The 13,609-nt window shown below is 39.1% G+C and overlaps 1 pseudogene; it reads right to left on the bottom strand.

Annotated features, from left to right (window-relative positions):
- Positions 1-12,172: 12,172 nt before the first annotated feature.
- Positions 12,173-13,338, bottom strand: LOC110335122 (annotated as a pseudogene).
- Between the last annotated feature and the right edge of the window lie 271 nt (positions 13,339-13,609).

Below are 13,609 nucleotides of genomic sequence, written 5' to 3'. Positions count from 1 at the left end.
ACTTGTAAAATATGAAATATATTTACTTTCCTCCTATAGATGAAAAAACTGACAAAAGAAAATAATGTATAAATTAACTTGGGAGGTTTTCAGATATTCATACAGGGATTAACAATACTACTGTTGGGGTGTGTTGCAGTAGCTTTTTGTCTTTATGTATGGTTGCTGAATCATTACAGGGCAAAATTCGAATATGATATATGCCACATTATTTTGCTAGATTTCTTCTTCATGATTTTCTGAGGATTCTTGTTTATACTTGTTTAATTTTATACTGAGCCTGTATTCATTTTATGGTAAAGGAAAATACAGTTCTAAAGCTATATTTTCTAGGACTTCTTATTAAGTGTAGAAATTATTATTTTACAACATAGACATTGTGGTAGATAATTTTAGCTAACAGACTAAAACCCATTTCAAACTCCTTTCTCATTGGCCAAGACCAATATAGTGATTAGTAAAGGTTTTCCTAGACTGCTTTGCATTTAAAATTCAAAGATATCAGAGATCTGGCCAAAAATACATCACTGGAAATTTGCTGAAATTGTACTCTGCCTTGAATATAGTTGTGATGCCTACAGCGATGTTAGTCATATTGCAGTAATGATTCCCTAAAACGTAAATATGCAGAGCAAATAACTAAGAATAAGAAAAAGATAAAAGACTTACATGTTTAGTTGCACTACAAAATCAGAGTAATAAAAACAACATGGTATTGACATTAAAAAAAGACACTTTGATCAGTGAAATCAAATTGAAGAAAAAGACATAAATCAACACACCTATGAACATCCAATTTTTTTTATAATGAAGCCAGAAACACACAATAGAAAAAAGACAGCAACTTCAACAAACAATGCTGATAAAACTAAATGGCTGCATGTAGAATAGTTCAAATAGATTCATACTCATCACCCTGCATAAAACTCAACTTCAAATGGATCGAAGACCTCATTATAGTACCCTATACACAGAACCTAGTAAAAGAGTAATAAGGAATGGCCTTAAATTCATTGGTGCAGGAAAAGGCTTTCTGAACAGAATATCATTAGAACTAATGAATAGGACCTCCAGAAATTGAGAAGTTTTGGCAAGGCAAAGGTCACTGACAAAATGATAAAAGTTTTTTGTTTTCTGTTTTTTTTTTTTTCCAACTCCGCATCCAATAGAGGGTTAAGACCCAAAGAACTCAAAGAAATTATATATCAAGAGAACAAATAACACAAGTAAATATAAGCTGTAGATCTAAATAGAAAATTCACAAAAGAGGAAACTCCAGTGGCCGAGAGACACTTAAAGAAATGTTCAACATCCTAAGCAATCAAGGAAAGGCAAATCAAAACTACTTTGAGGTTTCATCTCACACCTGTCAGAATGGGTAAGATGAATAAAACAAGTGACAGCTCATGCTGGCAACGGATAAAAAGTAAATGGAACAATCATCCACTGCTAATGGGAGTGCAAACTTGTACAGCCAATATGAAAATGATTGTGACAGTTCCTTAGAAAGATGGGAATCAATCTACTGCAATATCCAGCTATAATAGTCTTAGGCATATACCCAAAGGAGTCTTTATCTTACCAACTTGCTCAACCATGTTTATTGCTTCTCAATTTATAATATTCAGAAATTGGAAAAGAAAACCCACAGATATCCCTAAACAGATAGATGGGAAAAAAAGTATATTTCCATAATGGAGTATTACTGAGCTGTTAAAAAAGTGAAATCATGAAATTCTCATGTAAATGGATGGAACAAGAAAAAAATAATCCTGAGTAAGATAAACTGTAAAGGCAAATCACTTATATCTTAAATCTGATAGATAAACTACAATTCATAGAACCACAGAAGTTAAGCATAGCATAAAGGACTGGGGGGAGGGCAAATAGATCTCCCTAGGAAAGGGAAATAGAATAGACAGCTATAAATGGATACGGTAGGAAAGAGAGATGAAGGTGAGAAAACTAACATTAAGGGCCATTTGAAAAGTAATGTGGAAATGAACACAGTAGGAGCTTCTGAAAATGTATGCATACATATCGGTGATACAAATGTAATCATGAACTCATCAGGGAGACAAATCCCCAACTAGACATCTCTCATGACCAAAAGAAGCTGCAGTACTGGTAATGACTTACCTCTAATTGAGTTCTTGGTCAAGGGGCTTTCATGGGAACTCTTAAATAACCCAAGTTGTTGCTAAGACTATATATTATTCTGTAAGTCTGACCACAAGACCCTATTGCTAAAAACAATACCCATACATGTCATTGAACATAAAAAACTTGGGCTGGTATCTACTGAGAGCCTTCATCCTTATGGGCTAGTGTATTAGTATCAATAGGAATGGCCCCCAAAGACTCATGTGTCTGAATACTTGGTCCATAAAGATTGGATAAAGATTGGAACGATTAGAAGGTGTGGCCTTGTCAAAGTCGATTTCTTATCTCATAATGTCATGTCAGGGATCCTCCTCCTCTTCCTCTTCTTTTAAAAATTGTTATATTTTCCTTCCTTCCTTCCTTCCTTCCTTCCTTCCTTCCTTCCTTCCTTCCTTCCTTTACTTATTGATTGATTAGCCCACAATTATATATATTCTTCTCTCTCATACAATGCATCCATCCTGACTACAACCTCTCCTCCTTCCCTTCCTCCCAGTCCATCCATCTGTTCTGTGTCCATGCCTCCTGACCCCGCCTACCTATCCTCTTCCTCAGATTCACTGATATTCCATTATCCTACCAAAAAAAAAAAAAAAAGTAGTACCCCCATTGATATAAATATGCGTAAGAAGATGCAATAAGACTATGCATAAACCCTCATAGCAGTGCTAGACAGGGCAACTCAGTAGGAGAAAAACGGTTGCCAGAGAAGGCAAAGGAGTCAGAGACCCCCACAGACAAACAACCACAGCATGCATGTCGATGGACTAGCACAGACCCACACAGGGTCATTGGTTGCCAATTTAGTCTCTGTGAGGGGGATTAGTCTCATAGGCCTATAAGCCTTGCTTAGTTGACTGTATGGGCCATGTTATCCTGGTGTTCTCTGCCCCTCTGGCTCCTATAATCCTTCTTCACTCTCTTCTGTGTGGTTCCCCGAGCTCAGCTTGATGTTCGGTTGTGGTTCTCTAGCTCTCATCAACTGCTGGAGGAAACCTCTATGATGATGATTGGACTAGGCACCCATCTGTGAGTACTGCAGAATATCATTAGGAATCATTTCATTGACCTATTTAATTTTTGTCAGTCCTGAATCAGTCTATCTTAGGTCTCTCATGCCATCCTGCTTCTGGGTCTTGGCCATCTAGTCAGTGTTGGGTATTTTGTGGTTTCCAGTTTTGCGCTTCAGTGGAACTTCTGAGTGTCTGAATGTCTCTGCAGTCATATGTGTTTCTTGTGCCTTTTCTTGGGCTCTTTTCCTTCTCTTTTCGTGTTTTATCTCATCTCTATTTGTTTTTGTTCTCTCTTATTATTTTTCACTATTATCCCTTAGATACCTCTTCCTTTTATAAGGAGAAACAGAATGTGGGTGGATCTGGGTGGGAAAGGAGTTGGAGATGAACTGGGAGGAGCAGGGAGCTGGAGGAAAAACTATAATTAGGATATGTTATAAGAAAAAGTCTATTTTTAATCAAAGACAAAATCATACACCAGATAATATGAATCTTATTTGTCTCTGAACAGTTATTATCACGATTTTATTCATGTTTCATGAATATCTGTACTTTAAAAAATACCATTTTGTATACATATATTATTACTCAATTAAGAAAGATAGCACTAAATATTACTTATAAAATAAAGCAAATTAGCAGAGACCTTCTATCTGGAACATGATTGGTTTAACATGTGGCAAATATCGGATGAATTAAATGGTAATTGGCAAAAATGTAAATTGTATTAAGATGGCCTGCGCATCACTAGACAGTTTCCATGCCAAAATTGATTAAAACAGTCAGCCAGTGATACATCACAGAAATAATGACATGCTAGAGATCCAAAGGACCATGAAAGTTTTTATTTGCTGCTGAATTAAGAATGAGTTAAATTCCATTAACAGTAAAGTGGCAGCGTACTACCATTTTATTTCCTGACAATCCCTTTGCATGGCTCATAGAATGGGCACAAAGCCCAGATATACTCCTGGCTTTCTTCTCCTGGAAATATTTTCACCTCTGTTTGGTTTCCTATCTCACTGAACTTTAATTTCAAATAGGAATCATTGGGTTCAGCACTCTGGAAAACCTATTATCAAGAACCAAAGTGTTTGTTATGTTAGGAAACAAGAAAAGATAATCTCATCCTCAAAGTGATGAAACTGACACTTGAGGGGGTAAAGAATAAAGCATTAGTAATGATAGAAATAGCCTTTTCCTTTGTAGGTGACTTTTAAAAGTATATGAAATGGGGCAATACTTTCATCTCTCTGAGCCCTGATTCTCTAACCTTATAGTATGTTTGCTAGGTAACTCTCTCTTCAAGATTCAAAGGCATTGATTAATGGAGAACTAAATACATATTACTATGTCAGTAGTCATAGGAGTCCAATAGTCTAATGATTTCTAAGAAACTGAAATATATCACTGAAGAACCTGACTAAACCCCGTTAAAGAGGATCGATTAAGGATTATCTGTATAGATGCTGTCCCAGTGACTGAGGGTCCTATAAATTAACCTACAAGGTTAGCCTAAAATTCATTAGAGGAACAGGATCTTGTGTCTAAATTCTGGCATATTGGTCCCAAGACCTTGAGGTTCCTAAAAACATTTATAGACTGAAAGGTGATCTTCATTTTAAGTGGTCATCTACTTTTTGGATGTCCACTTTTCACCTATTCTGTGTGACAATTTGTATTCCCTTGATTCCTTTGGTACCCTGTTACTGTTCTATTCCAATCTATTGCTATAAAAAATGTATTCATGTAGAGAATAAAATGAGAAGATTATCTGTCCTGAGAGCCATCACTGGTTGCTTAGTGTAGTCTAGAATGTCATAGTTCAGTGATCCTGTGTCCACAGAAATAGTGTTTTTATAAGGGGCAGAAAATATGCTTTAAAAAGTGATGTAATCAGGTTGGAAATGTGGCTCAGCAGTTAAGAGCACTGCCATTCTTGTAGAGAAAGGATTATGGTTAGACTCCCAGAACACACATGATGTCTCAGAACCATCTGTCACTCAAGTGCCAGGGAACCTAATGCCCTCTTCTGGCTTTGGAAGGCTCCTGCACCTACATGACTCACACACGTACACATTGGTATTAAAAATGATGTTCTGATTGGAAAGAGAATACAAGGGATTTTGTTGTCTTTGCTTTGATTTTCATTTGTTTTGTTCTGTTTGCTCTATGAACATTATTACTTCTGACATAATAATAATCTCTGTTTGCACAGATTTAGTAGATCTTTGCAGTGTTTGCCAAATGGTAGGATTGTCAGGCTTTGAGCTCCCCTTTACTTCTGTGACATTTTGCTTTGATTTTAGATGTGTCTCTTTCCTCCAGCAGAAACGGTGGCATGAAGAACTTAGTTGTCTTTGTGATCTTACCCTGTACCTACTCAGTGAAGGATGAATCCAGCCTGTGTATTAACTGTGGGGATGTTAGTAGGAGTTATTATAATGCTGTTATTATTTTTAAAACAAGTAATTATCCTCTAACATGACATCCAGCCCATTTACTGGCATTACGTCTATTATCAAATTTAATCTTTACCTATAATAGCTTGAGGGCAATGAGACACATCTAAACATTCAGTGATTTGCAAAGGGTTAGCAATTGATATGAAGCTCATAGCTTAGATGGATTGTGCAGAGTCTGCCTAATCACCCTCACTCAATCTTTTCAGCTTTCCATGTTAAGGACTTCTTCCTACCCAGAGATACTACGACCGTGTAGGGAAGATATGGACATTTGTAATTTTCTTTGGAATATGAAATTTGTCATCATTACTAGACAGGAATATTAAAGCTATTTTTCTCCTCTAGTGAAAAACACATGAAGTCAGGTCACAGACCCCAGGCCTTTGGAATTCCACACATAATGTGGCCAGAGTCCCTTAGAACCACAGAGTTAGAAGGATCTAAGATTACATGATCTAAGATTAGATTTGTAGTTCTTGCTTATTCTGCATCTGCTACATGATTTTGAAAAGAGCAGAAAACCTTATGCTCTCAGGAAAACTGTTTTTCAATCTACTTTGACGGTTCATGAAGTGATCCCTGCTTCCCCAAATAAGAGTCAGGGTCAGTCGGATAATCTTTTTAGGATTTGAATGATGAGGCATAACTCGTGAAAATGTTTAACATACCCCTCTTGGAGGCAGGGCCTGGAACCTCAGGACCATCCTAAATTCTACTCAGATCTATTAAGAAGTTTTTATGCCTGCATCAGCCCAGCAGTATAGTTCTCTTTGAGTCTAACTAGCCTGAATCTTAGGTATTCATTGCTTTTTGCATCACTGTCCACAAACACTCCTTGGAAACAGTTGTATATGCTTTGGTCATGCCCTTTCTCCAGCTCATCATGAAGATAGTGCTGAGGGTCCTTTGTCATGGATAAATTGTCTATCCTGCGATGTATAGAACTGGGCCTTTCTTTGTGTGGGAACTAAAAAGGGGGCCTGGGGAAGAGGGTGAAGGGAGGACCCACATCAAGCCAGAGTTCCATCTATGCTCTGGACAGGTGGACTCGGGAAGGCTGCCAGACGCCCTGGGTGGGCATCCAAGCCTCTGACCCACTTAATGGGGGGTGGGGTGGACAAGGGGCAGCCACACCCTGTAGCCCCAGGGTTTTGGGAGAGAGAGAAGAGGGAAAAGATGTTCCCAAGCATGCAAGAGTGAGTGCAGCCTTGATGAGCAGAGACTGTCTATAGTTTTAGAGCTTTATTGTAGAAAGGCAGGGGGAAAGAGAGAAGGGAGAGAGAGGGGGAAAGGCTAGAGAGAGAGAGAGAGAGAGAGAGTAAAAGAGAGAGGGAGAGGAGAGGAGAGTAAGAGCAAGAGAACAAAGGAGTGAGAGAGCAAGGAGGGGCCAAACAGCCCTTTTTATGGTCTTTACTGTTGTTAGGTAACTGGGGAGGAGTTTAGCCTGAAAGTCAGAAGCTTGGGACATTGCCTATGTGACTTCTAGCCATGCTTCTCTTGTGGGGGCTGTGGGGGTGATAACTTAGACAGGAGTCAGAGGTCCAGGAGATATGAGAGAACTCCTTCTGTCCCACCAAGTCCCAGGGTTCAGTATCTCAGCTGGAGATACTGAACTGGAGACCAGCCTGTCTGTGCATAGCCCAGTGCCCCAAAAAGGTGTTCCTGTCAAGCTTTACTTTGTCTTCAGGAAACAACTGTCCTTTCAAGCTTAGTGATAGTGCTAGATGAGCTGGATTCACTTAAATGGGCTCTGCCTTCTTTTTAAGTAGCAAGTAGACAGCTTGCACCCCATTCATTTTCAACCTGAAATGATGTGGAACCTAAGAACCTATCGTTGGAGAAGGATCCACGTATTTATTGTTTATTGTCCTGATTCTGATGCAGTGTGCATTGTTGGGGCAGTGAACCCATCACTGCAGAAGGCAGAAAGTGGGTTGAAAGGACATGATGTTTATGAGGTTCTCAAAAGAGTGCATGCTTCCTGGGTTTTCCTTATCTGCAGGGGTCAGGAGGTTACCCTCTAAGACTATAGCTCTCAATGAAAGTCCTGAAAGCTATATTTTCTGTTGAAAGTAGTGTGAAATGGGCTGCTTTTCTTTCTGTTAAGTTCCTGCGAGCTCAACTATGGACTTGGTCTCTCCAAAGCAAAGTGCTACACAGTAACCGATTCTTCTTTACATTATGCTCCAGTAATCAAACATCTTCCCTCTTGAGTCCCATAGTGTACATCCACAGATGTAATCCTGAAAATTTCAGCTCAAAGCATGAGGAACAGTGTCTCAGCATTCTGAAGAGCTAGTTCAGTAAGATTTTCAAGTGAATATGGATAGCCTGGACCCTGTAGATCATGAAGTTGGTAATACCCACCCACCACATTGGACTGAACACTTTCCACCTGGGTTGTGAGTTACACAGTTGAAATCTGTGGCTTACATAGAGCAAGAGTGACCGACCCATCCATGAATACACTGCTCACCCTGATGGCAATTTATTTTCTCAGGTCTGGAACTTAGACGTCTGTAGTTCAGAGTGAAGTCAATGGCTTCAGTCACCCTCTCTCTGCCAGCAAGCCTGGATTCCAGACACACTGTCCAGGTCCAGGTGTCTTGCATCTACAACTGCCACAAAAGGGGCAGAGTAATCTTACATTCAAGCACCAGCCTTTCAAAGCCCACTACAAAAGGAATGTCTTCCAAGGTGCCAGGGGAATGCCACAGCTTTGTTTTTGAATAGATGAATGACATGTCAATAAAATCTATCATGTTTCTCTGAACATTATAATTAAGTGTCATCTGCATTAATGAAAGATCCTTGATCACCCATAACATTATCAAGTAGCACTCATTGAGAACATATCAATATATAACTCTTATAACCCTAATGCATAAAAGCAGCAAAGAAATTCCATTTTCCTGAAATTCTATCACTGTCTGAGGTGGGAAAAGGTGTCTCAGGACTCTGTTTCTTCCAGACTTTTCAATATAATCCCATTAGTTATCCATACTCACGATCATCTTCATTCATGTATTTTTTTTCACTCAATACATATTTATCAGGTATAATACTGGGTTCAAGATAGAGTGTTGAGAGCTTTGGACCATAAAGCAATAAATGAGACAAGACATGAACATTTTATGAATAAATGAAAACAGAATCATAAACCCCTTAGCATTGAGTGAGCCAGTGTACATCCAATGCTTACTGATGTTGATTTTGGTGCTGGTGTCTTTCTTCATCTCCAGCTAGACCCTTGATGCTCTGTGGGCACAGCTAGTAAAGGTGCATTTATTTGCTTTCTTTTTTTGAGAAATTAAATGTTCATTAAATTAAGTCATTACATCATATATCCACCTGTTGTTAGTAAATGAATGCAGTGTGTGTATAGGTTAGAGGCTAGCCAATCAGAACTAATTAAGAAACTACCCTTGGACATTGGTACCTCAACAAATTACCATGGAATTTCATTCCCTGGAGTTAGATAGGAATTTGTCCCATACTGTAGTAAGTAAGCCAGCAGCAACGTGAGGATGGAGTTTTACATCCATAGATTGAGTTTCTAATCTAAGTGTTACTTTCCCCATTGTCACGGCTACATCAATACATGTTTACAAAAGCAAATTATTCAGAGAAATTTCTACCTGCATTTATCAGATCTCAAACTTAAGGAAATTGCCTTTTACTGTCATATACAGATTATGATAAGCATATTCTAGTTCAGTGATTCTCAACCTGTGGGTCACAACCTCTTTGAGGGTTGCATATCAGATATGCTGCATACTACATATATAGTAGTATACATATATACATATACAATTCAAAACAGTAGCAAAATTACAGTTATAAAGTAGCAACAAACTAACTTTATAGTTGGGGGAATCACCACAACATGAGAAACTGTATTAAAGGGTTGCAACATTAGGAAGTTTGAGAGCCACTGTTCTAGATGGACATCAACAGACTTTAAAACAAGGATCATTTATGAAAAGATCTGGAAATACAAACCCCAGAGAGAAAGGTGAATGAAAAATCCAACATTCTGTTTCCTCCTTCTCCTTCCTCATAGGCATAGCAGCTGAAGTACAACTCCTTTTATATATTGAAAAATCCTTGTTATCAATACACAAGAGTTTTAAAAGATGTATTGGGAAATAAGAAAAATTAATTGAAATAAAGTAATTATTAAAACTGTGGAAATATGTAATCTAATGTCTGCTTTCTTGGGTTGCAAAGTGCTCCAAAATTCTTCTTTGAGTATTTCTTAAAATTTCAACAAAATTCTGTTTTATAATCCATTTAGGTACAGAAGAGTAAAACAGTGCCCAACCAGGATGGAAAAGGAGAACTAAAATGCCTCACAAACTAAACTTACATTACAGTGTGACATTTAAGTGTTCTTTTAACACTTGTGGATAACACTAGTCCTCACCACTTTAGTCGGAGAATTAAATGCGTAACAAGCATTTCAGGTTGTCTATAGCTGAAAGCATCACTCAAAATCTTACTCCGTGATTTAAGGCAGAATTGGACTTTGAAAGTCCCCGATCTATATCATTAATTAGGCATGGTGGTATTCATCTGTAATCCAAGCAACTCAGCAGGCAGAGGAAGAATATGAAATGTTTGAGGTCAGCCTGGACTACATAGAACAAGCAACATCATAAGCAGTTATTCATCTAGATTTTTTCACATAAAATGAGAGCCACTTCACATCAGTGTTCCCTAAAAACTTCTAATATCCTTGTCAAAAAGAATCTCCCATAGGAAGGACATCGTCATCTGGCCAGACCACCCAGTGCTCCCAGGGACTGGACCACCAAACAAGGAGTGTTCAGAGATGGATCTATGACTCCAGATAAGTAGGTAGTGGAGGATGGCCTTGTCTGACATCAGTGGGAAGGGAGGCCCTTGGTTCTGTGGAGTTTTGGTGCCTCAGTGTAGGGGAATGCTGGAGGGGTGGGGCAGGAGAGTATGGGTGGATGGGGGAACACTCTCCTAGAGGCAAAGGGGAGGGAGGAGAGTAAGATTGTGGGATGAGGGGCTTGTGGAAGGTTAACCTAGAAGCGGTACATCATTGAGATGCAAACGAATGGAATGATCGATAAAAAATAATAGTAATAATAATCTTCATAGTCTGTTTGGGACTTGCTGGCTTCACAGGTTCTCCTGGGGTCTTTGCTTCCATGATATACCTTCCGAACACTATGAGGCAGCTATTCCTAAATTCATTTAACCATTTCAGAGTTGACCAGGAGTAGCCACTGGACCCAGCGACAAATTATATCTAGGGTCTCCTATATAACACAGTTCAAAGCAGGTTATACGCGAATACATTCTCTAGCACAGTGATTCTCAAGTTATAGTGAGCACTACAAATTTGAGAGGGTCATGCTGAAACATAGGTGTCACTCCAGAAGCCTGGGGCAGACTTAGGAGTCTGAATTTCTAAAAGTGAACCCAATACTGCTTGATTCGGGATTCTTAATGTACATACATCTCCCTTGGCAGGAAGAAAAGGTGGCTTATAGCATTCACAACTAACTAGCGAGAAGTTAAAAAAACAAAACAAAACAAAACAAAAACCCAATGATGTATTAGTCAGTCACTTAAGAGAGTAAAAGAGTGAATTTGTCTGCTGTTTTTTTTTTCCCTCCACAAGAACGGGTACAGCCACGTTTTGGGGGTTTGTTTGTTTGTTTGTTTGTTTTGGTATTGTTTTGGTTGGTTTGCTTGTTTTGGTTTTTTTACAGGTTCTTATCATGTAGCCCTAAGTGATATAGAACTATCTGTGTAGACAAGGATGGCTTCTCACTCAGAGACTCTATCCTGTTTCTGCCCCCCAAGGGTAAGATTAAAGGCATATGCCCTCATCTTACATGAGGAGTGACAGCAGCCTTCCCAGGGGTTTTAAGAACCTAGAGATATATGCTTACAGAAAAGTTTCATTTAATAACAAAATCATCAGGTTTCTGCTAGCTCTGATATTACTAGGTCGTTATAAAGGCCCATTCTGTCAACTAATGAAGAAAAAAGAAGTTCAAAATGCAAAAAAAAAAAAAAACTATAGCAAGAACAAACATGCAAGTAGATTATCAATTTAATAATCACTTGTTAAAACATGATCAGTTCAAAGGTCCAAGTAGGTAACTGTGTGAGTTTTGAGATACTGTTTAAAAGTTAAGTGTGGTAGTCTTTACAAACATTCACTTATCCATTATAACTACTATTTTAATGCTGGTTGGCGTATACATCAAGAAAGTGAGGAGAGAAAACTCTTCCTTCCAGTAATATAGATTTGGATCTCATCTATAAAATTTATCTGAAAAAGATCCAATCGTACAGGCTACTCTAGTGGAGAAATTTCAAATATGATCATTAAAAGAACACCTCATTTTTTTATCAAAGAAATACAAATGATTAGAAACAAAAACACACATACATGTTCATAACTGTACTTAGCTGTTACCCAGTACCTTAGCCAACTGCCTGCCTCTCGCGTCTCAAAACACTTATCTGCGGTATTAAAGATTATAGTCAAATGGAGAATCTGATTGTCAAGTTCTTGTTTCCAAGTTCTGAGTCTTTTGGTCCATCTTTCCTCCCTTCACCTCCTATAGGTGAGGCTGAATTGTTGCTGTCAGTGGTAAATTCTGGTCTTACCTGTACAGGATGGCTCTGGAGGCAAGTTAGTATCTCTGTGAGAGGTCTGCCTTCGTAGCAGATCATATATACTGTTATGAATAATGGAAATTTAGCTAGAAGCCACTTGTGCTTGAGGAATTGGTACAATAATGCAGAGGTCTCAAGTCCTTTGAAGTGCCTGACCATTCAGCATTTCCATTTCTAATTTTCTAATAGTCTTCCCAGTCTTGAGGAAGTGTCTTAGCCACTTTCTAGTCACTCCCTCTATAGCAGGTAGTGATGAGGTTGGCCAAGCCATAGCTCTCAAGGAAGGTGGCCATGGACACCCGGCTCTTGCAGAAGATCCTGGTGAAAGTGACCATTTCTACAAGGCCAAGGCAGATGATGGCAGCCTTACTGTTGTCCCCACAATGGAGGCCATCACGGAAGGTGGTTCCCATAGCAATGATGTGTTTTAGTGCTCCCCACAGTTCTGCAGCATCAGCATCAACCACCACAGTGATGCAGAAGTTGGGGGTCTGTAGCAGCTCTTTGAAGAGAATGCCATTCTGAATGACTTTGCTACCAATGGTAGCCTCACAAAACTCCCCAGTAGCCACCTCTCTGGCTGTATTAGACCCCATCAGCACACTGATGTCCATCCCTATCTTCTCTCGAATGATGTCTGAGGTGAGCGTCAGCCATCCTGGGTCCTCATCTATGCCCTCTGTGTGGATAATATGGAGAGCCTTCTTGGGCACCCTGCCAGTGATCTCATTACAGATTTTGTGAATGAGCTTGTGTGGGGTGGTGAACACCAGTAGGCCTGCATCCTGCACCTCACTGAGATTTGGGACCGCAATCACATTTTTGGGCAGCTTGTGTCCTGGAAGATATTTGACGTTTTCGTGGGAGTGGTTTATGATGTCTGCCAGCTTCCTCCCTTCTTCAGAGAGCCACATCTTGACTGAGGAGGTGAACTTCTGCTGGTTCTTGACGTTAGTCCCAATTATTTTTGCAATAGCTGATCCCCAATTCCACGAGCCCACAATGAACACTTTCAGGGTTGCAGCAGCCATAACAGAGCCAAACAACTATGACCCACACCCCACAGGTACATTTTGAAAGCACTTTCTCTGAGGCTTTGCCCTAGGAAGATGCATGATACATTAGATTTATTTATTGATTATTTGAAAATTTTATACATTTTGAAAGCACTTTCTCTGGGACTTTGCTCTAGGAAGACAAATTAATACATTAAATGTATTGATTGAATATTTGAGAATTTCATGCATGCATACATGAAGTCTACCCCAGATTCCCTCCCCTTCAACTCCTCTCATACTGCCC

The sequence above is a fragment of the Mus pahari genome, chromosome 17 (assembly GCF_900095145.1).
Source record: "Mus pahari chromosome 17, PAHARI_EIJ_v1.1, whole genome shotgun sequence".
NCBI classification, from domain to species: Eukaryota; Metazoa; Chordata; class Mammalia; order Rodentia; family Muridae; genus Mus; species Mus pahari.
Note: the sequence above shows the minus strand (reverse complement) of the source record. Positions and strands in the feature narration are given on the sequence as shown.